The 23,338-nt window shown below is 38.0% G+C and overlaps 1 protein-coding gene across 6 annotated transcripts in view; it reads right to left on the bottom strand.

Moving 5' to 3' along the window:
• usp54a (ubiquitin specific peptidase 54a) overlaps positions 1-23,100 on the bottom strand; it is a 100,699-nt gene extending 77,599 nt beyond the window's left edge. For 3 of the 6 annotated variants that reach the window (XM_052041561.1, XM_052041566.1, XM_052041567.1), the window contains exon 1: positions 23,013-23,094. The gene's annotated coding sequence lies outside the window, so the exon portion shown is untranslated. Of the gene's footprint in view, positions 1-16,767; positions 16,929-23,012 lie in introns of all 6 variants that reach the window. The other 3 variants (XM_052041562.1, XM_052041564.1, XM_052041565.1) reach the window with 2 other exon arrangements.
• Positions 23,101-23,338: the final 238 nt, after the last annotated feature.

The raw sequence follows: 23,338 nt of genomic DNA, 5'->3' as shown, positions 1-23,338 counted from the left end.
AACAGTATTCCCAGCCCTCCAATATGCTTTTGAGACCTGAACTGTGCACAGAAGGCATCTTAAGGCACTGGAAAAATACCACTATTGTAAATTTTTTAATTTTAATTTAAAAAAAATTTTTTTTTTTTTATTTACAGCGTGGTAACAGGCCCTTTCGGCCTAACGAGTCCGCGCTGCCCATTTTAAACCCCAAATTAACCTACCCGTACGTCTTTAGAATGTGGGAGGAAACCGGAGCACCCGGAGGAAACCCACGCAGACACAAAATCCTCCAGATCCACTGGAAGGATAGGCTAACCAACCTCAGGGTTCTTTTTCAGGTAACATTCACAGCAGTGGGGCCCTAGTTTCTTTCAGTCAGCTACACTGTGCCGGGCATGTCATTTGCATACTCCACACAAGACTCCTGAAACAGGTGACTTTATTCCAAGCTCAGTCATGGGAGATTTACTCAGTGGATACAGAACACAAGTCAAGGATATTCTCAAATCTTCTGTGAAGACGTGCAACATCTCCACTGATTCTTGGGAATGTCTGAACCATAACTGCTCAAAGTGGAGAAGGAGCATTCAGGGTGGTTTTGAGAACTTCAGGATCACACATCAGGGACACAGAAGCCCCGTGCACGCTGTGGAGACTGCACAGCGCCTCAGAAACCAGCCACTTGCCAACCCTTTCAACGGAAGAGTCTGTGATTCCTACATTGGTCTCATTCAGGACCTCAAAACCAGAGTGGAAGCAAGTCATCCTCACTCCTGTGGGACTGCCCAAGAAAAAGAAACATCCCAGAGCAATGCATGAAGAACAAGGAATTGCTCCATTGTTCTGCTCCATGTTTCTCCAAAAAAAATTACCATTTCAATGACTTTATGTTGCTTCATCTGTTACATTTCTTACCTGCAAAATACTAATTACATTTTAAATTTTGACCAGACATCTAAATGCTGTTTTTAAAACAGGTCCTTGATTATTGCTAGTTTTCTGAGCCCATGAAAGATATTGTTCTAATGTAAACTGTGCATACCTTTGTTGCAACACTGTCTACTGGCATAATGCTTCACAATTGTGGTTCAAGGAAGTAAATTTCCATTGACATTATGTTTTAGAATTATGCACAGGCCAAATTGGCAGGGCAAATTTCCATATGTATAACAGAACCCATAGGTGCGGCTTGTCATGAGATCAATTTGTTGCAGTCTACAACTAAATGCAGAAACACCTAGAATTGCTCCATCTCCATGTCCCAGCTTGAAATCTAATTGCAGTTTACTAAGAACTTCATTTACTAAATGTAGACACAACAGAGTACTTATAGAAATGCAAGGTCATTATTTTCTTCCAGCTGAGATAACTGGATAAGGATTAACAGTACAAACATTGACTGTGTGATTCTCCTTCCCCTGCATTCATTAAAGCCAATTCTGGTAACCTAGATGAAAACACCAAAAGCAAAAATAATCCTTTTCTGTAAAATAATTTTTTTGTTGTACTACTCAAAATCATTTATTAACTAACTAGTAATCTAGATTTCTTTAGTGCCACAGTATTTTTAAGTGGGATATTGAAAAGTGTTATAATCTCAGGTGGTTATATATTCAACAACATGCACTTATATTCAGGTGAAAGGTCAACCTAAAATATTGACTGCCTATTTCCCTCTACAGATGCTGCCTGACCTGCTGAGTTCCCTCCAGCAGTTTGTCTTTTGCATTTATATTCCACCTACAACGTGAGGAATGACCTAACACCTTTCAGAAGTACAATCAAAACTGACCAGAAATTTTAATTTGAAAAAAGTGTCTGAAAGGAAGATAATGGGGGAGGCAATGGAGTTTCAAATAAAATTCCAGAAAATGAGGCTCTGGCACCATGATATGTTTGAATTCCACAATGCTTTGAAATAAATATCTGGTCCTTTATCTCAGTATGTATATTGGCTGCCATCTCTCTCCACAATAAAGGAAATTAAACATTTTCAGAAACTGGGGGGGGGGGAAGGAGGTCTGGGGAGGGAGGGAGAAAAAAAAAGGCTGTGTTGTGGGACCTAAAAACTGAAAAACTATTTCAAAGGCCTAGCCAGGCATATTGGGTCAAATAGACTCCTGCTTCACCGTACTTTCTAAGATTCCTTGATTACAGCACTGGTGTGGTCACACTTAACACCACCTTAAAATAATGCAAGTCAAGGACATTTTTCCCCACTTTGACAGCAAATGGCACCACGTATACCTCAGGATATTTGATTGTGCAAAGGGGATTATAATGGAATCTCATATTATCTATGCTTAATTTTTACAAAATACTTTCATTCAGTACTCACCAAACCAGCTGCAACACCCAGAAATCTTAGCCAATTTGCATTGCCTTGCCCAGAAGGGTCAGGTTAATCTTAACAAGCCAAAGAACCAACCAATCCAATCTCATCAGCAACCAGGAGCCGAAACCATAGTCCTATAAATCATTCGTATCTTCTCTAACTAAAATGATTAGGGATTTTGAACACTGATTTTCTCTTTCTCTCTCTCTGAGAAATGACTGTTATTTAAAGCCTCAGCAGGTGTTGCAGTAACATTACTGAAAAGTACAATTCACTGATGATTTTGAGCGATAAGCTTAATATGTGAGGAGTTGAAGCAATAAAATAAGCACTCTGGACAAATCCCCGATGAGTGATTATTTGTCACCAGCCCTAGATTTTCACCCATCTCATTGGTAGAGAAACCACCAAATGGAATACAAACATGATGTAATACTATAAGCCACATTTTAAATGAGTTAATATTAGGAAGCCACATATTCAATTGGTGTAGCGCAAATCTGGTTGGATACATATTTTCCAATATTAAAATAACTTACAAAAAAAAAGCCAAAATTTACATCCTGTAACTGAATCATCTTTTTAATTTTATCAACTAATACAAATAACATTAGCCATTTCATTTGATTGCACTTCTTTTAATCTGAAATTAGTGACTAAACTAGGAAGTCAAAGCCCATTTTTTTTCTCTCTATTCACAGAGGCACCAGCATGGAACATTTGAATCCCTACACATGGAGAATACAGACAAGCTAACTCAGTCATTGAAGTCCACAATACTTAAAATAAAAACAGACAATGCTAGAAATACTCAGGTAAGACAGCAGATCAGGGGAGAGAACACAGAAGGAATGTTTCATGTCAATGACCTCTCATCTGAATTGGGAAACTTGGAGGAAAAATGTTTTAATTTAATGAGAATGACAGGAAGACAAAAAAAAGGGGGGAATGTCTGTAATAGGTGGGAGAGCAGAAGGTGGTTGTGCTGGCTGAAGGGGTGGTAAAGGCAAATGAATAATAAAATTTAGGCCTAGAGGTGGTACAGACAGAACAACATGAATGAAATTTGAAACTACCAGGGCAGGGAGAAAATACCATGTTAGAAAAGTGAGACGCAAGACAATAATATTTAATACATTGCTATATTAATCAAATATGACAAAAAGCAAGCTTAAATGCAGTTTATTTCAGGCAGAACAATGCAAGTTATAATACTAAATGATTTTTCCTGAGTCACTACAAAAGTTCTTCATAGATTCAGTTCGTGTGTCTTTTTAGCCAAATACTTGGGTCCACCAATCTCAAGGTACACCAAATTCTAGTATTACACAGGCCGGATTATTGTATTGCCCAAAGGAATACACTGGCCACAACTCCTACGAAATGACTAAGTCCCTACGTAACACACACAGTTACCATAGAAACAAACCTACAAAGCCAAAGCACATGATTAGTGGAGGCACTTGTCCCTGACACCCATCATGCCACACCTCTCAAAAGAATCACACAGCAGCCATTAAGGGATAGTCAGATAGAGGTTATTCAAGTAGAACAGCTCCACTGCAGCATAGAATTCTTAAGAATGCAGGGGTGGGATAAAGAAACTCAATATGAATTAGCAGTTTAGTATATTTCAAGAGTTTGGTTCATGCAAGACTGAAAGTCAATTGCACAAAAAATTCTGGCAGTCTCAGTAACCAAAGGGGAAAAGATATATTTAAAAAGTACTCAACATTCACCTTTGTCCAGTAAACACTGATGATCTTATAAAACAAACCATCTACCTACAGCCGCAATGAACTGAAACAGTTTGAGCAGCTGTAATGCAATTTAGATAAAAATATGGGTCTCTGTTCTTATTATTCTGGTGCTGCATTTCCTGTTACAACAGTGACTACAATTCACAGAAGTACTTATTGACTGTAAGAGGCTTTGATATGTTTTGATGGCAAGGGAAATGTAAAATCTATATAAAATGAAGTCTTTTTAATAATCCATCGATCAGTAGTGGAGCGTCCCACCTTAATCAGCACCATACCCTCTAACCGCTCCTCCATTTATATTTAACCCAATGAATAAATCTTCAATATTTCATTCTCAGTCAAAAAGATTGATTACTGCAATGTAGTTAAAAGCTAGAGATATAACCCCATTCTGAAGACTCAGCACCATGCTTCCTGGAATCATAAAAAATTGCAATTTCTCAACGAATGCTGCAACCCATTAATGTATGATTTAACAAAACATAAACAATTATCAAAATATGCAAAATGAATAAGTGTGTATAACAATTCGATGGATTAAAGACAGCTGTGTCTGAACAAACATGCAAGGAAATTTCAGTTCAGCATAAGTTGCTTAATGATCTTCTGACATGGGTTATTTCTGTTCATCCCTGCAAACATCTACTTCAGCCGCACAACGATCAGAGGAAGTCTAAATTTATTTCTCCACTATGGATATTTTATAAAATGTAATACATTTTTCAGAGATAATTTTGGGGTGGGGGGGGGGGGGAGGATGATTTTTAATTTTATTCATTAGCTAATGTATCACAGGAATCTCCACTTTAGCAAATGAAATTAATCTAAAAGTACTTGTTCAAAACGTACAGGTACATGCTCAAACAATGCAGTGTTTATAGTAACAGATTATTAGCAGAGACCTGGTCTATAATAACGTTAGTTCAAATCCCACAATGATAGTTTTGAGAATATCACTTCAGAGCACTAATTCAGTTTTAAATTGGTATCTGAAGAAGTGACCATGAAGTAACTGGATTATTTGCTGGTAAGAATCCAACAGGCTCTCATATTTTTAAGGGAAGAAAACCTTCTGTCCTTAATCTAATTTAAACATGACTCCAGTCCAACACCAAGACAAGTAGTTTCAACTGCCCACATGGTTATTTCAAATTAATACATTGCAGCAACCCACTGCTATCTGGGCACAAAGAATGAGTAATAAGTGACAGGCTTGCCTCTTACACCCAGAGCCGAGAATGAAAAGAAATCAGACACAACAGAGCACTTAATTTTTAAGCCAATTGCTTCTAAATGTCAATTAAGTTTAAATGATGTAGAAGATGGATGAAAAACTATTTTAAGTAATTTGTTTTCTCTGTTCTGAAAGGTGAAACTAACCAAATTTCATACCAAAAAGATTAATCACTCAAATAAAACAGAGACATTGTTCAGCCCATTATTTGCTTAATATTCAAGTAATCCGACCAACAGCCAGAGATAAAATGGATAAAGACAGCTCAGCGTGGAAATAAAATAGATAGACAACTTAATAGGGTACCATTGTGTGTTTGAACAAACACGATAAAAGATCTCTCGGTTAAACATCTGAAGTGAGTTTGGCCAATTTAAACATAATTCTCTGTAGGTAAGATTCCACAGTACCAATAATTTACAGCGATTTAAAAATCTGGCATGAATAGGAAACAAAAATAGTACTTCTTGCAAAAGAAAGCTGACTCTCTGGTGCAGCATAAATTTGTACAATGGCATATATACTCACCGGAAAACACGAAAAATTCATCACCACATTTAACTTATGGCAAAGACAGGCAGAAAGCACTCACAGAGGCAGGGGGCACTCGCAGAGACGGGTTTGGGGAGATAAATAGGCAATGATATTGGCAAGCAACATCTAACAACAATGGAAAACATTAAGAACAACATTCAACATAGTGAAGGATAAAATGTATTCTGTTAATGGGAAAAGAAACTAAACACTCATGAGATTTTATGCATGAATAAAGATATAAGAGAACAAGTGAATGAAGGAAAGAGGCATACATTAAGTTTATAGCAGGGGATAGATAAGAACAGAGAATACAGACGGATCAAAAGGAAAACAGATTGGAAAGTAGACAGCAGCTCTGAAATTATCAAATAACAAAATAGTAAAATATAGAAACTTCAGTGAGGAAAGTTGGAATGGGAAGAGGACTACTAAGGGACAGGCAGAACAATAGGTAATGTTGGGGAGGTGGCAAGAATATTAAATCATTATTTTGCTTTTGTATTTACCAGGCACATAGAACAGATGGACATGCCATTAAATGATGTGATGCATCAGTAAAAGGGTTATATTAAATAAACTAATCAAAATGGAGAATAAAGCATGTTATCTGATTGTATTGTGTATTTAGAAAGAATCTAACAGAGGTATTGCTGCATATATTTAATATTTTATTAGAAAGCTGTGTGATAAAGGACAAGTGGATAGTTAACGCATTGACTATATTGAAGAAAGGGAATAGAAAATACCCAGGGATACTTTCTATCCCAACAGATTTGTCAGCTTAACATTAGTGGTTAGAAAAGTAATGGTTCTAGATTTTCAAAAGGCCTGTGTTCAAGTGTGTGGGCACAAAATTGACATGGTATATTTTGTATGAAAATGGGGTTATCATCTTTGGAAAAAAACAATGAAAAACAAGTTATTATTTTAATGGAGTGAGACTACAAAATGTTGTAGTATAAAGGGGTCTGGGAGTCCTAGTGCATGAAAAACAAAGCAGGCACAGTAAGTAATTAGAGAGGCTAGGGAAGCAGTGGAGGCTACCTCATTAAATGTATTTAAGACACAGTTAGATTTTTGCATAGTAGGGGAGTTAAGGGTTATGGACGAAAGGCAGGTAGGTGGAGCTGAGTCCACGGCCATATCAGCCATGTTCTTAATGAATGGCAGAGCAGACTCGATGGGCCAGTTGGCCTCCTCCTGCTCCTATCTCATTTTCTTATGTTCAAGGCCACGATAGACATTTGAACTTCAAGGGAATTGAAGGGTTTGGGGAGAACATGGGAAAGTGACTTTGAAGCCATGATTGGATCAGCCATGAGCTTGTGTAATAGTGGAGCAGGCTCAAGGGTTGAGTGATCTGCTCTTGTACCTGCTTACTTCTAATGTTGACAGTGTACGCCATTGTACATAAATGAATGTGGTCAGAGAATAGAGTCAGGTGACGAGGAACAGAATGGATTTCTAGCTGGTATCAGGACAGAAGGCAGAGAATAGGAGTAAAGGATAGCTTTTCACATTTGAAGAGGTAGATAATGGATTACAAAGATCAGCAGTAGGATCACTGCTAGTTACAATTTAACACTAATGATTTAGACTCTGGAATCAAAAACACCTTTTCTATATTTGTGGTTAATACCAACCTAGGGGAGGATGGAAGTGATTGATATAGCAACAAATTACAGGAAACATCAAGACTTGCAGAATTGAATTTAATTGGCAAATGAAGCTCAACATAACTAAATGTGAGGTGGTCTATTTAGGTATGAAGAATAGCTCAGCCACATTACTTGGAAAGTAGAAGTCTATGTGGAGTAGAGGTACAAAGAGATTCTCGAGTACAAATACAGCAATCACTAAAAGTTCTACTGCAGGTAAGCAAGATCATAATAAAAGTATACCGAGCACTTGGGTATATTTCTAGATGGATGGACTTGAATAGTAGAGAATTTATGCAAAGCCCGTGTTAAACCTTGGTTTGCGCACACTTGGTTCTGTATTGTCACTATATTATGAATAGGATATAGAAGTAATGAAGAGGATATAGAGAAGACCACAAGGATGATACCAGAAATGGAAGAGTGTATAATTGGAAATGATGAACAGATTGAGACTCTCTTGAGAAAAGGTTAAGAGACAACCAGTAGATAACTTTAAAATGCTTTGAAAGTTTTGAAACAGTTCCTACAGAGAGAATGCTTCAAGTTGTTGTGTTAATTGGAACAAGAGATTGTCAACAGGAAATCTATACGGAATTTAGAATAAACATTTTTTACCCAAAGAATGGTAAAAATGTGGAACTTGCTACAATAGGGGATGGTTAAAGCGAATAGTTTTGACGCCTTTAAGGTGAGGCTGAACAGGCAAATACGTCAGAATGGAATACAGTAAAGGGTTATGCTGATGGAATTACTTGAAAGATAAGAGGAGATGAGTGGACCATAAAAGCTGGCATGGATTTGTTGGGCTGAATAGTCTGTTCCTCTTGTGTATTTGGATGACCTTACAATTTGTTTTCTATATAGAGCTGTGCAATCTATCCAGGTTCTTGTATTCCACTGAACTATTTATAATGTTCCATTTCAGATGTTTGCTTTCAGCTCTCTTGAAGCAATGGTAATTTGAGCACATTCAATGGGATGCAATGATTATGGATAAGGGCAAAGATTGTTATTGTTTCAGAAGTTTTTAACATAATACTTGAGGAAAATATTACAAAAACTAGTTTTATGTTACCACTTTGTGATCAATTTATAATAGCTTCCTTAAAATCTGTTATGGCATGTTCAAATTATTTTGTATTTTCCAACCTACATTCTTAAAGTGGAATAGTGCATCAGTAACATTTTGGATGCAGAGACTGTCCACTAACAATCTGTGTCTCTGCTAAAGATCTCTATCTCTGCTCAGCTCCTCAAAAGTCTGTCCAATCTATTAACCCATTTTTTGTCATACTTATGCCTTTCTTCACCATCTTAAAGTGCATCATATTATGGTCACTATTGCTTAATATTCCCCTAACTTGTATTTCCATTTTTATATTGGTTCATTCCCCATTATCAAGTCCAAAATCAAATTTACTCTTTTTTGTTTTTTTTACATATTGGATTAAAAAGTAGTCCTGTATACATTGTAGGAACTCCATTCCCTTATACTCATTATGTATCTCTTCAGACGAATTAATGTTGGGGAAGTTGTAATCCTATGACTATTCTACGTATTTATCGGAATATTTCACATCTCTTCCACTGTTTGTATAATTGAATTTTTATTTTATTATATTTTTGATTTCCTTGTGAGCATCTCTTTTTACTACTGCCACATTATCCAACTCCATATCCACTATTTTTCCTACATTTTCTAAATAGGTTACATTCTGCAACATTTAATTCAAAGCTAGTTTTTTCTGATGCTCTCTCAGCAACCCCTATGATGTCTGGTTGCCCCCAGTGCATTTCCTCCAAGTGTCTTATTTTATTACAGACACTGTGAACATTGCTATTCAGACAATTTAAATCATTTTTAGTTGGATTTCTTCATTTAGTAGTTAACTATCTTTTTCGACTCCTGCTCATTATGTCTAATTTTTCCATTTTCTGTCAATGTCTTCCATTACCTTCTTTCCTATTTTTACATTTAGACTATTTACTTTTCTTTCTCCCGTTCTCACTAGTTTGAAGCATGTAATCCCTCTATCCCTATTAATGCTTTCTACAAGTTCATATCCCATCCTTTTTAAAGTGGAGCCCATCTCATTCATTTAGCTCTTCCAATCCCAAATCTGATACCAAGGTCCCATGAAAAGGTACCCAACTTTACCACTCAGCCCTTTGGCAATGAGTAAACAACACACCATTCAGGATTCTCAGTCTTGCCAGCAGAAGCTACTATCTTTTCCCCCTAATTTTTGCATCCCCTAGCACTAGCTTGAAGCACACCATTGTAGTAAACTACTTCTGTATTAGTTGACTGTGTGCTCATAAACAGATGGGAAAATTTCATTTCAGTTGACTACTTTAACAGATGGTGATGTTACACCTTGATAAATTAATCAGAAAAAACTCAGTTTTTCTCAATTTCATCATTACTTTTTACTATAAACTGTTGGAGGAGCCTACAAACAGATCCAGCTTCCTTGTTTTAACCTTCACTGAGCTCAAATCAAATCACAAAACAAGACCCAAGGATAGCTAGAAATGTTGCATCTAAGACTCTTTATAGAAATAAAAACCTGTGAACCATTGTAGAATATTTTTCAAAAATGGAAAATTCAGGTCAAACTTACCCAACTTAACCAAACCTAAAGTAGCCATTTTCCATAATTATGAAGAAACTTGCCATCTTCAGACCAACCGACAATCATAACTTTGCAGCAACAACTTTGCACCAATTCATAAACATTCTCATCAGACAACAGCAATATTTTTCATATAATTCTGGTTGACCTTTTTGCTTTGGTTCCTTCATATGCCAATCCACACTAATTAAAGTTTACAGAAGTACATTTGTTGTGAGCCAATGCAACCTTGTGCTGTTTTCATTTCTTTTTCACTGAAAGTTATTTCTGTTGACTAAAGGTCCTACTTTGTTATATTACTGCATTAGCTAACTGTCAGTAAATCATCTGTTACAGATCCTTTACTCTGCAAGAGTAATCTGAAACTAACCTTACTGGAACTGCTTGAGCATAAAGCACCATATCAACTTCCTCTTCAAACACCAATATCCTCTTCCCTCAAAATGTTTCACCTCAACTACCCACTGAGGAAAACCATTTTCTCCTCTAACTGCAATTTAAATTGATTATTCTTCATCACTGACTCTCTATGCAGTCTGTTCCAAATTCACCGATCAAAAGTTTCCATAATTTTAAAACTGTCAAATCTTTCTATAACTTCAACAAAAATAATCGTAGTTCATCATACCTCACGATATCATTCTCTTCCTTAATAGCATCCTCATTAATTTCCACTTTAATGCCTGTCCATAGCAGGGCTTCCAAAAGTGTACAGAACTCTGATCCAGGCACCATCTCATGGAAATTTATCACAACCTTGCTGCTTCTTCTACATTTAATAATTCATTTGCAAAACCCAAAAAAAACCTACATTTTTATTACTTTCATCTAATTCACCACAATACTCAGTGAATGTCTCAACATTCCAGCATCTTCTTTCCATTCCTGTACTGAATATTAAGCCTGCCTACCTATTCCATAAGCAACATCAATGCTATGCCAAAGTTGCTACAATTTGCCTCAATAAATCCTCAATGTATTATTAGTAAAACCCCAAGCACAATTTTGTTAAGAAAAGTGGACCAAGCACCAATTTGTGGTACATGTCACTTCCAACATTACTCTAGTTCAACTCGTGCCCACAAAGCTCTAAATTTTTGTCTTGCGGCCATCAAAAAACCTAACCACGATACACTTGTTCTCATACCATGCATCTAAAATACTGCAAGAAGCTAACTATGAAACCATCAAACACTTATCCAAAATACTCTAGATCTACAGTTGATTGTTTGTCCAAAAATTCATTAAACTTGTCTTTTATTTAATAAATGCTCATTGACTATCGTCAATTATCAAAACCCTCTCTCAACACATGAAAAGCTCACTAACAACTTGAAAAAAGGTTTTCTACTTTGCTTCCAAAACCAATTTTATTGGTCACTGACCATTATGAAGTCAAAAGAGATTGCAGATGCTGGAAACTAGAACAAAAAACAGAACACTAGAAGAACTCAGGGAATCAAGCAGCATCTGTGGAGGTAAAAGATGCAAGTCAGCTTTTCGGGCCAAGACCCTGTGTCAGGACTGATTGGGAACAGGAAAGATTGCCAGTACAACAACATATGGAACAGAGGCTGGTGGGTGATAGGTGGAACCAGATGGGGAAGGGATGATGGGTAGATGGAACCAGGTGGGGAAGGAGGGGAGGGTAAGACAGAGGCTGGTAGGTGGCATGGTCTTTCTTGTACATGTTACCACATATTCTATTTGCTGAACTATTATAGAACATTTGTATTTCATATTTACAATTTAGAAGTAACTATGTTTTAGATGTACAAACCATTTATTATAAGAGGTGTAATTATTAATCCTCAAGTATAATACTTGCAGGGTAGATTATGCTCATGATACAAAAACACAGCATCTGGATTAGAGAGAACAAAGAGAGGTTACATAAACCACATGAACATTTGAGAGAAAAGTCTATTCAATGGATGCTCAAAACTGTGACATAATCAATGATTCAGATCTGTCTTAAATACACAAGAAAGGGAGGAAATATAGCAATTATTTGAAACCAAATCATTCCACAAAACAGCACAGAAAACGTTAACAAAGACCACAAAACCAATACATCCGCTTCACATACCACACAGGAACCACCACCACAGAACATTACCAAGTCAACACAAGGAACAATGCATAATTAACAAAGGCATTTCTTTTCATTACAATATTTTCTGTTTTCAATTTCCCCTGCTGTTATATGGGTTGTATTTACAATAAAATCTGGTACATTCTTTTCAGGCTATTGGCCATTTAATCAAATCATTACAGTACACACCAAGAATGCTCACTTCCGGAAAAAGAAATGTCTGTGCAGTTATTCTGCAGAATTCAGTTATACAACACTGCCACAATAAATGCAACCAACTTTCGAATCACTTCTAAGCACGGTGCACAAAACATCCACTAACAGCAATCTTCTTGCACTGGGAAGTTGCTTATCAAAGCTCCATTTATCCAAACTGGCTGCTCTTCTCAGCATGCCTTTTGCACTTAATGATTTCCTCAAACTGTACTTCAGCCTCCATGCTAAATTAGTTCTGTTTGTGCTCCAGTTATTCTGAAGAACTGCTACCAGTGGGGTTTCTCTTGTACCTTTCACTTGCTTTCAAAACAAGATTCCTGTGCAATCGTCCTCAAATTAATGATTGAGCATCATTTTATTTTGAAATTATAATTTGTTTTGCCTGCTTGTGAGAAAACATGCAAGTAATGCTTCAGGGTAAAACTCCCAAAGTATATCATCTCAAAATCCTTGGCTGATCATGCTACTCAGGCAGTTTTGCACAAGATGCAGCAACATTCTGCAAATAAGTCTAGGCTCTGATAATGGTAGCTCAACTAAAGTATATTCTCCTAAACTTGTGTATAATAGATGAACTCGCTGATATTCAAGATTCTGGACAGGACTTACAAAGCAGGTGCTGTGGTTGGCCATTTAGCATCAAGATGGAGAAATTTCTTTATTTTTCATTCAGGAAGCTATAAATCCTGTGGATGTTTTGTCATCAACTATATTCAAGTGGGAGACTGCTGTGATACTATGTGCCTGTGATGCTGCAAGTAAGCTTTTCATTGCACCTGTGCTACATGTACTTGTGCAGATGACAATAAACTCAACTTCAACTTCAAATTTTTGTAATTAAAGGATTGAGGATTTGGACACAAAAGTGGACATGGGAAAGAATCAGCCACGATCGTACTGAAAGGCAAAGCAGGCTCAGGAGACCATGGACCTCTCCTTGCTCCTTTGCTCTTAAAATATTGGTCTAGCATTCTGTATTTTTCTTTGTGACATCTCAAGGACTTTGACTTCCAGTATCAGATCTGTTTCAATCACATCAGGTTCTATTGGGCCTTGTTCTGCTTAGCCAACCACCCCTCCCCCATCACCCCCAACTATTCTAAAATAATCTTGGAAAGTCTAGACAACTTGAGATTACTTTTCTGAACTATATTCTACCAGGCTACATGTCTCAAGGGGCCATAAGGCCTCCTCCTACTCCAATAGGTATTGAAACTTCATTTCTCTGCTTTCCCACTTACCTATGACAAGAGGTACAAGTTGATGAAGTTCTTCCTCACTAGCCTGATTACATCCCTTCAGCTGGCTCTGAAGCTTCAATTTTCATTTTCCCACCACACCAAAACTGTTCTAGCCATGAACTGTTATTTCTATCTTTGCTCCCATATCCAGTACATCACAACACTTGCTCCCTTAACCCTACTTCCACTAAACTGTGGATCACCAATTTCTTTTCCTGGTTTGCATGCTAGCTGAAACTACAAGTGGACATACCTCCTCAGACTTTGAACATCTCCCAGCTCAAAAACACCAAAATTACCTATAGCTCTCTGTCTGAGAAAACCTTTTCTCTCAAAAATTCATTATATTGTTGAAGCGAATGTAGGGAAATGGAGGATAAGGATGAGAAACTCAAGAGAGTGGCCAAAAATGAAAGTGACAACAATGTAAGCTACATAGCATTAAATAGAGGTGAAGGGTGTTTAAAGCTCAGCTTTTGGGTCAAACAGGAAAATAAGTGTATAGTCAGGTTCATGATGTCTAAATGCAAAAATGCAAATACTGGCAACCTGAAATAAAAGCACAAAATGCTGAAGATATTCAGACAGCATCTGTGAAGAGAGAAACAAAATTAACATTTCAAACCTAAAATGTTAACTTTCCAGCATTGCACACATGAAAAAATGAGAGATCAGTTCTTCAGTAAACTCTGTGAAACCTACATACATGCCTTCGTATTCACATTGAGCAATATTTTTTCCCAAAAACTTGGTTGATCCAGTTCTTGTGACAAACACCTCACCACTTTTAAATTGAAGCAAATATTCAAGCAAGCATAAAGAAAATTTTTAAAAATTAACATTCCCAATCATGCCCAATCCACAAGAATCACTTTTGACTATAACAGAAGTCATGCTAGCAAAGCAGCAGGACCGCCTTCACTATTCATCATAAATTCATCATTTATTCATCACTCAAACTGTTTTAAAAATCCGGAAAGATACAGCCTCTACTTTTTAAACTTCATACCATATATTGCCAAAAATAGGAGTGAGATGGCTTTCAGCTTTTTTATGATAGTGGATTATGGACGGTGGTTGTGTCGGGAAGCAAAAGGGAGCCACGTGCCTTGTCAGCCTCTCCAAGTCCTTTAGTTCACAGCCTATCTCCTGATTACTATTAAACAATTTTTACTGGACCTTAACATGACTTTACAAAAAGGCATTGGCCAAACCAAGTGCAATCTCAAATTTGAAGCATTGTCTGCCAAGCAGCTAGCAGTCAAAATATTTCAACTATAACTTCAACCAGCAGAGTAAGAACATGCATTTCAAATCAGCTGGATAACGGCTGACATTTGCTGCTTAAAAGACATTTCTAATTAAATAAAAGGACACACATGAAACTGTTCTGTGATTAGTCCTCATGCAATACAAATCGATGTTCGAAGCAACAGAATTTCTTTTAAATAAATTATAAACCAACTGCACAAGAATTAGTTCCTGGAGCTCACTCTCATATTTCTGATATTTTAAGAAAATTACAACGAAATACCTTTAAGTTATTCATAAATATTGAAATAAACTTGATGCTGGATTCCATTCAAGTCTGTGCCGATAACAGAATTGCACTACTTTTTTCAGCATGAATTATTATTGATTAATTGTGTTTAACAAACACAAACAACTGACTGTGGAGATCAAGCTGGCCACATGCCATGTACTAACACTGGGTTTAGATGGCGAGAATTTCTTTCATAATATACCTAATTGCTGGTTGAGAAGGCACATGTATTAACTAAGTACTTACATAATTAAATATTATTGATAATACAGTAACAAAAGACGTAACTCTCCATTGGCTATCATTTCAGTTATTTTGGCTTTGCAATAAAACAACCAATTACATGCTTTCAGTGTTATTATGGAACAGAACAATCTTGAGCAAATCAAGAGGCCAGCAGCATGATACTTATGAAAATACTGCTGCCACCCAGCTCCACAAGAGATAATTTACTGGAGCCCATTAACTTATCAGCATATCTTTGGTAGGAAACCAAAGCACCCAGCGGAAACTGGTGTAAGTCACTGGGAGAATGTGCAAATTCCATATTGACAGCACCCAAGGTCAGAATCGAACCCGACTCACTGGAGCTATGTGGCAACAGCACTAACGGCAGCACCTACGTGTCGCTGTTAGCGCTGCTGCCCCACAGCTTGACTCAAGTTGTCTGTCAAATGCCAACATAAATAATTGTTATCAGGTTGAAATACCAGAGGGAGAAGGTCAATGAGGAGGCTGCACACAGGCGGTAGACAAAAAATTGGCAGGGAATAGAAGATTTTGTTAACTTGCTTCCAATTTCAATTTTTCTGAGGTCCCACCAGAAACACCAGTAAGAATTCACCATGGTGGAAATGTTGTCTCAAATTTTTTTCAATTGGAAACTAATTACAAAACTTTAAAATCAACTTTCTCAAAGCTGTCAATTATTTTAAACCTGTTCTCTTGAAATATGCATCACAAGGGCAATTCATAGAAATGAACATGGAAAAGGAGTAAACAACTTTTTACAGCCTGTATTACGAATGTAGTGGGTATGTATAACTTATCCATACATACACATAAATGACAGGTTACAATTGCCATGTTCTATAACTTGTACAAATGTGTGGACAAGATGAAGCAACTAATATCAGAGAGCACTGACCAATTCTCACTGTTTTACTTTAAACAGCTTTTCAAATTAACCTTTTCCACAGCATCTTCTATAAATTTAGAAGATTTCTCTTTCCTAGCCTGTGAAATTCAAGCTCCTTCAGATTCTCATACTATTTCAAAGTTCTGCCAAGAAGGCAGGTGAATAGCACCACAGTACATATCAATTGCAATGTAATTCAAAGGAAAAACAAGCTCACATCACAAATGGCCTCCTTGCCCACCAATGCCCCAATTTTAAATGAACCTCTTCATGTTAAAATTTCTTCATGATTTCATGCATCCTTATCTCTAGCTTCCTGTAGTCTACAGCTCAAGATTTGTGGGTTCCTCTGACTTTTATTCATCCCCTTTCCTCTTCACAGTTACCATTTCTTCAGTTGTCTGGGTCCTTAGTTCTGGAATTCCTTCCATTAACTTCGCTACATCACTTCCCTCCGTGCCATTCCTTAGAACTTAAGCTTTACTTTTCCTTTGGCTCGGTGTCAATGTTTGTCTTATTACATTCCTGTGAAGCACCTTGGGATGTTCTGTAATGCAAAAGGCATGACATAAATACAAGCTGTTGTTTATATTCCCCTATCAGTCTTCTGGTTCTTCCCTGCACCATGTCGTATATTTGAGTATCTGTCTTGTTTCTTGGTAACCAGAAGTGGACACTGCTTAGAGTTCAGAATACCATATACAGTTTGTCAATTTTCTATCGTTTATATAAATTCAGTATTTTATGATGTTTGTTTAATTCTGCTCCTCACTAACTATACAATTGAGCATTGATTCATCTAAATACTAATACTGCTTAAAATAATCAATACACCAGCCAGTCACAGCAGATAGATAAATAATTGACATCTGTCAGAACTAATGAATTCTTTTTCTTTCAACAGATCCTGTTTAACTTGCTGTTTCCTGAATTTTCTGCTCTTACTTCACATTTGTACTAGCTGCAGTATCTTGCTTTCGACTCAACCAAAGATGCTAGTTTTATAGCAAAGTATTAGGATAACAAAACAAAATGAGATACGAATTCACATTTCAAGGAGGATACTAATTTTAAAAAACTTCTGTATCAATGATACTCTGAGTAAAACAAAACGATCCTGGATCAAAATGGGGAATTCAGGAAGCTGCCTTTTTCCCAGCTGTAGAGGACCAAACTGTGAACAGAACTCATCTTGGAAACTTTATGCATAATTTCATTTATCAACTGTAAAATATTAACTGGTCACACAACTTATCATTACTTTATAAAGCAATTATTTCTTATCAAGATAAACTTTCTATTCCTGGGTGTATTTTTCCAGTACCCAAAGAATTAAATTTTTGTTGCAGTGTTCTGATGAACTCAATTTGTTCAGAGAAGTTTGCACACTATTAGAATCATGTCAAATGACATACTAGAACTGAACTAACTTTTAATATAACATTCATTTTGTCTGCATATCAATAATGCTATTTTTTCCAACAATTTCAACAAACACTAGAACATAAGTGTTGGCTTAACTCAAATAAGTACCATCTTTTATTCAGCAGTTTGGGTATGCTTGAAGCCCATTATTAAAATATTTACTAAACTGAAACACCATTGGCAATAAATCAATTCACAGCAAATTGGTGATGTTAAACAAGGTAGTGTTCACACAGCCAAAAACAGTGGGCACCACTAGGGTACCATGCTTTCCCTGCAACCATACAAAACAATTTGCCTAACAAACATGGTCTTCATTATCGTTAAGAAGCAATTTAACTCATTCTCATCTACAGGAGGCAAATACTCCAGTTACTGCATTTATTCCATTTAAGGAAAATATGAACCACATGATAAAATGCTACACACAGCAAAACCTGGCAGCTTTCAGGCTAGTTAACAGTTAATAACATTCGCCCCATACAAGCCATCCCCAAGAAGAGAGACCAATCACCTTCCCTTAACATTTAATAGCATTTCCATGGTGAATCACTCAGCATTAATGACCAGAAACTCAACTGACCAGTAACGTCAATACTACCGCTACCAGAACAGGCCAGATGCTGGGCAATCCACAATGAATAACTCACCACCCAATTCCCTGATGACTTTTCCACTACCTTTAAGATAGAAGTCAAGAGTGTGCTCTTCATTTGTCAGAGATGAATGCAGTTCAAAGTCATCCAGGTCAGAGCAATCTCCTTGACTGGCAACCAATCCTCCACCTCAAATATTCACTGTACCATTGCTTGTGTACACCATGGACAGGAATTGTACTGTAACTATTTGCCAAAATTCCTTCAACTGCAACTCCCTAACCAACAACCTCCACCACCTGGAAGAACAAGGACAGACAAGGGAATACGACCACCTACAAGTCATGCACTCTTCTCAGTGAAAACAAGGCAAAACAAACACTATTTGTGAACAAGTGACAAATAGAGATTTCTACTTGTGTTTACAAACTTCTGTGCAAGATTGCAACAAATAAAAATGTAGAAGTTGTCCAGGTTCAAGTTAAATACAGTTTCACTCATGAATTAAGATGATTTGAACTTTAACACCACCATTTCATGTCGCATTTCAGGATATTGAAGTGCTTTCTACACAAGAAAAATGTTTTTTTTAAAATGGCAGTTGTGATCTTGCTGCAAGAATTGAAAGCCAATTCAACAATATTTACATTGAAATTACTTTCAATTCAGCTGTGCACTTCAGAAAAATATTACAGCAGAACAACTCTTTGAGATAATGCTTTGTAAGCGTAAGCAAATAACAGAAAACTAGTGTCAATTTGATATTTACTGGCAACTTGATGTTTGATGCCTGTCTTGAGAAATCTTTCAATTTTGTTTAATAAATGGTATACTTACTGTTATCTTCACATATCAGTTGAATTAGTTCTACATGGTAGTGTCCACATTTCAAAAAAAATATTTAAAACTGTTTAACGTGATGAAGTATCACATCGTGATCAACGATACTCCTTTAGGTGAATTATTTTGATATATTTTTGTGAGCCAATATGTTTACCAAAAAAGAGTCAAAATGAATAAACTTTTAATTGTTTATCAGAACAAGCTCTTTGGTCTGCAATGATACATAGCCTGCAGCTTTGTATCATGGTGCAATTCCACAGCCTTGCTGCCTTTTTTTTCAGGTTTGACTTTAAAACCAGATTACCACCTGCTGACTCCACCTCAGGGTATAACCCATTTTTTGCTGTCAATATAGAGAACACATTTCATAAAAAACAATTAGCTGAAGTGAGAACCAATATATTTGTTTAGTTACAGTACCAAACTTAATGGAAAAGCAAAACATTGATGCTGGAAATGTGAAATAAAAAAAACAGAAATACTCAGTGGTCAGGCAGCATCTATGGAGAAATAAAAGTATGTTAAACTGAGGCCCGTCAATTCTCTCAATTAAGTAGAAGAGATCCTATGGCACAATTTTGTTAAACAGGGGAATTAAACAAGTTGTGCATGGCTGCTGCAATTCCTCTATTATAACAATAATACTACTTCATTAGCTAAAGAGCACTTTGGTAGTTTTAAAGGGAACAAGAAAGGCACTGTCTAAAATCAAGTCTTTCCTCCTTTAACAGCACTGGGAAAAAAACTATTAAATTAGAGGATACAAGACTGGGAGAATTAAACAGATGGCCTGTGAAAGGAATCCAGGAATGACTAAATAATTAAAGATGCTGCAAGCCAAAAGGGAGAGGTCATGGGATGAGTAAAGGAACAAAGAGTTGGTCTGGAGGATGAGTAAATAGCAATAGTTGTATCACACTGAACTTAATTCTGAATCTGAAAGAGTGATGTCAAGTGATGAGATGCTATTCCATAAGTTTATACTCAGCATTATTTTTATCAGCAGAGGAGACAGTGAACAGAGCATTAAAGCAAAAACCATTAGAAACGATGGTGTCTCATTTACATAGTGAACAAAGCATCTGACATCCATTTGCCCTTCCATGTGGAAAAGACTTCTGTGAGCATTCTGAATTACAGGGTTCTGAATGAAAGTATGGGCAAGTTGTTTTTGTATGTTTGTAGGAAGAGAGGAATTTGAAGAGAAGATATTATTCATTCTGCATTTGCATGGGAATGCAGTGAAGGAAGAGTAATTAAGGAGTGGACTGGGTTAAAAAAAACAGGAGTTAGCCATTCAGCACCCTGTGCCAACTCCACCAAGGCTAATCTTTACCCCAGCACCACTATCCTCTTCTGATCCCATATCCTTAGATTCCATCAATATCAAAAAACTCCACTGATCTCTATCTGAATTATAGTGACTAGAATTCTCAATCCAAAAGGGATAAGGATGCTCAAAGACTCAGCACACTTTAGATGAAGAAATTTCTTCATATCTCTATCTTGAATGGCAAATCCTCAATTTGAAACTGTCTTCCTTATTTGAGACACTCCAGCCAGGGGAAACATCAAGCCTACATCCAAGCCCCATAAAATTAGGTACGTTTCAATGAAATCAGCTCTTATTTTCCTAAATTTGAGAATATGGGTCAAATCCACTTAACCATCCATCCCAGGAATCAATCTGGTGAACCGTTGTTGCATTCCCTCAACCATAAGTATATTGTTTCTTCACAAAGACCAAACTGATACACAATATCCCAGGTGCAGTCTCTCCATGGCCTTATACAATTAGAGTAAGTGAGAAGTTGTATTTGGTTGTGATGTTATGTTCTGACCAGGAAATAGTGGAGGAAGATTAATTAAAGATTGAGGTTGATGGAGTGAGAACAGGAGGAACCCTACTGTGGTTCTGGGAAGGTGTGATCAGAAATTTGTGAAATGGAACAGAAAAATGGAGAGGAATCCTTAGATGAAGAAAGATATGTTAGAAGATCTAGTGGAAAACTGAATTCCAAAAACATGTGGAAGAGACAGGAAAACTGACAGAATAGAGGGTATGGAGTCAGTGAGCAAATAATGAATATTTGGTTGATTGCCTATCCCTAGAAGTAGAGATCAAGGTTGAAGAATGGAAGAATCAGAAATGGACCTTGTGAAGGCAAAGGAATGGTGGACAAGGGAAGTGGGCAGAACTTAGGAATAAGAAGCTAGTGATTATTTTGATGGAGTTGTACTACAAGCCCCCCAGTATCAGCAGGGATTAGAGCAGCAAATATGTAGGGAGACCACAGATTGCTGTCAGAATAATAAAGTTGTGATAGCAGGCAATTTTAACTTCCCTGATATTAACTGGGACTGCAATAGTGTTAAGGGATTAGATGGAGCAGAATTTGTTAAGCATGCCCAGGAAAGTTTTCTCAAGCAATACATAGGTGGCCCTACTAGAGAGGGGGCAACACTCAACATCCTCTTGGGAAATGAGGCTGGGCAAGTGGCTGAAGTATCAGTGGGGGAGCACTTTGGGACCAGTGGCGATAATCATCATTTTAAAATAGTTATGGAAAGAGATAGGACTGGTCCACAAGTTGAAATCCTAAATCGGGGCAAGGCTAATTTTGATGGCATTAGACATAAACTTCCAAATTTGGGAGAGGCTGTTGGCAGGTAAAGGGACATCTGGCAAGTGTGAGGCCTTTAAAAGTGAGATAGGGAAAATGCCAGAGAAGGTGGTAGAGGCAGGTACAATTAAAATGATTAAAAGACATTTAGACAGGTACAAGGAAAGGAAAGGTTGAGAGGGATAGGGATCAAATGCGGAGAAATGGGACGAGCTCAAGTGGGCAACTGGTCGGCATAGATGAGTTGGCCCAAAGGGCCTGTTTCCATGCTGTATAACTATGACTCTAACATATTCCTGGTAGAGCAAAGGGCATGGCTGACAAGAGATATTGAGACTCCGGTCAGGAAAAAGGAGGCATATGTCAGGTATAGGCAGCTGGGATCAAGCAAAGCCCTTGAAGAATGTAAGGGATGCAGGAGCACACTTAAGGAGGAAATCAGGAGGGCAAAAAGATGTGAGATAAGAGTGGCAGATTAGATAAAGAAGAATCCTAAAAGAATCTAAAAATATATTAAAAGCAAAAGGTGAAAATAGGTCCCCTTAAGAATCAGTGTGTTCGTCTACATTAGAAGCCACGGGAGATGAGTGAGGTCTTAAATGAATACTTCTATTAAGTATTTCCAATGGAGAAGTTCATGGGGGGGTGAGTGGGGGCAGGGGAGTGAGTGGAGTGGGTGAGTGGGGGGGTGAGGGGGCAGGGGAAGAGTGGAGAGGGGTTGGGGGCAGATACGGGAGGGGAGGGGAGGGGATGTGAGATGAGTTCAGGAAACAGGATGAAATGGGGACAGATGAGATGTGGGGGACTGGTTGGAGTGGGTAAGATTGTGTGGGCAGTTGGTTGGACGGGGTGGAGAGGTGGGGGGGGCAGGGGTTGTGACGATGTGTTGGGAGAGCAGGGGTTATGAGGGTGGGGAGTGCTGAGGGTGGGGAGTGCTGAGGGAGGAGGTGTTGGGGGGGGGGGGTGTTGTCTCCCTGGTCACTGCCACCTCCCCCCCCCCCCGGGCCAGGTCAGGGGTCAGTGTGTCCAGTCTCCACAGCGGAGCTTCTGACAGCCCGAGACGAGCCTGCCCTCGGTCTCCAGACGTTGGACCCACTGAGCCGAGCCTGACGCCGCCAATGGTGCGGCGTCTGAAGCACTCACCTGTAAGATGGACGCGCTCTCCCGCCGCTCGCCGCAGCGACAGGGTGATCGCCAGGACCGGCGGCCAAACATCGCGAGATGTGGCACCTGCTCGCCCGCAGAAGCCCAACTTATCGCGAGAGGTGGGTGCAGGGCGTCGTGTGGGGGGAGAGGCCGCCACATCCACGCTGCCGGCACAGCGCTGATGCCGCCGAGCTCGCCGCTGGTTGTCCACTCAACTGCGGGCTCTGTCCCCGAAAGGTCCCCTCTACCAAATGCAACCATTGACAGACGCCTTTTGCAATAGGTAGATTAGTGAGGACAAGGGCGGGCAGATTTATTCTTGT

The sequence above is a fragment of the Pristis pectinata genome, chromosome 30, assembly GCF_009764475.1.
Source record: "Pristis pectinata isolate sPriPec2 chromosome 30, sPriPec2.1.pri, whole genome shotgun sequence".
NCBI classification, from domain to species: domain Eukaryota; kingdom Metazoa; phylum Chordata; class Chondrichthyes; order Rhinopristiformes; family Pristidae; genus Pristis; species Pristis pectinata.
The sequence above is the reverse complement of the archived record's forward strand: the minus strand, read 5'-3'. Positions and strand labels throughout refer to the sequence as shown.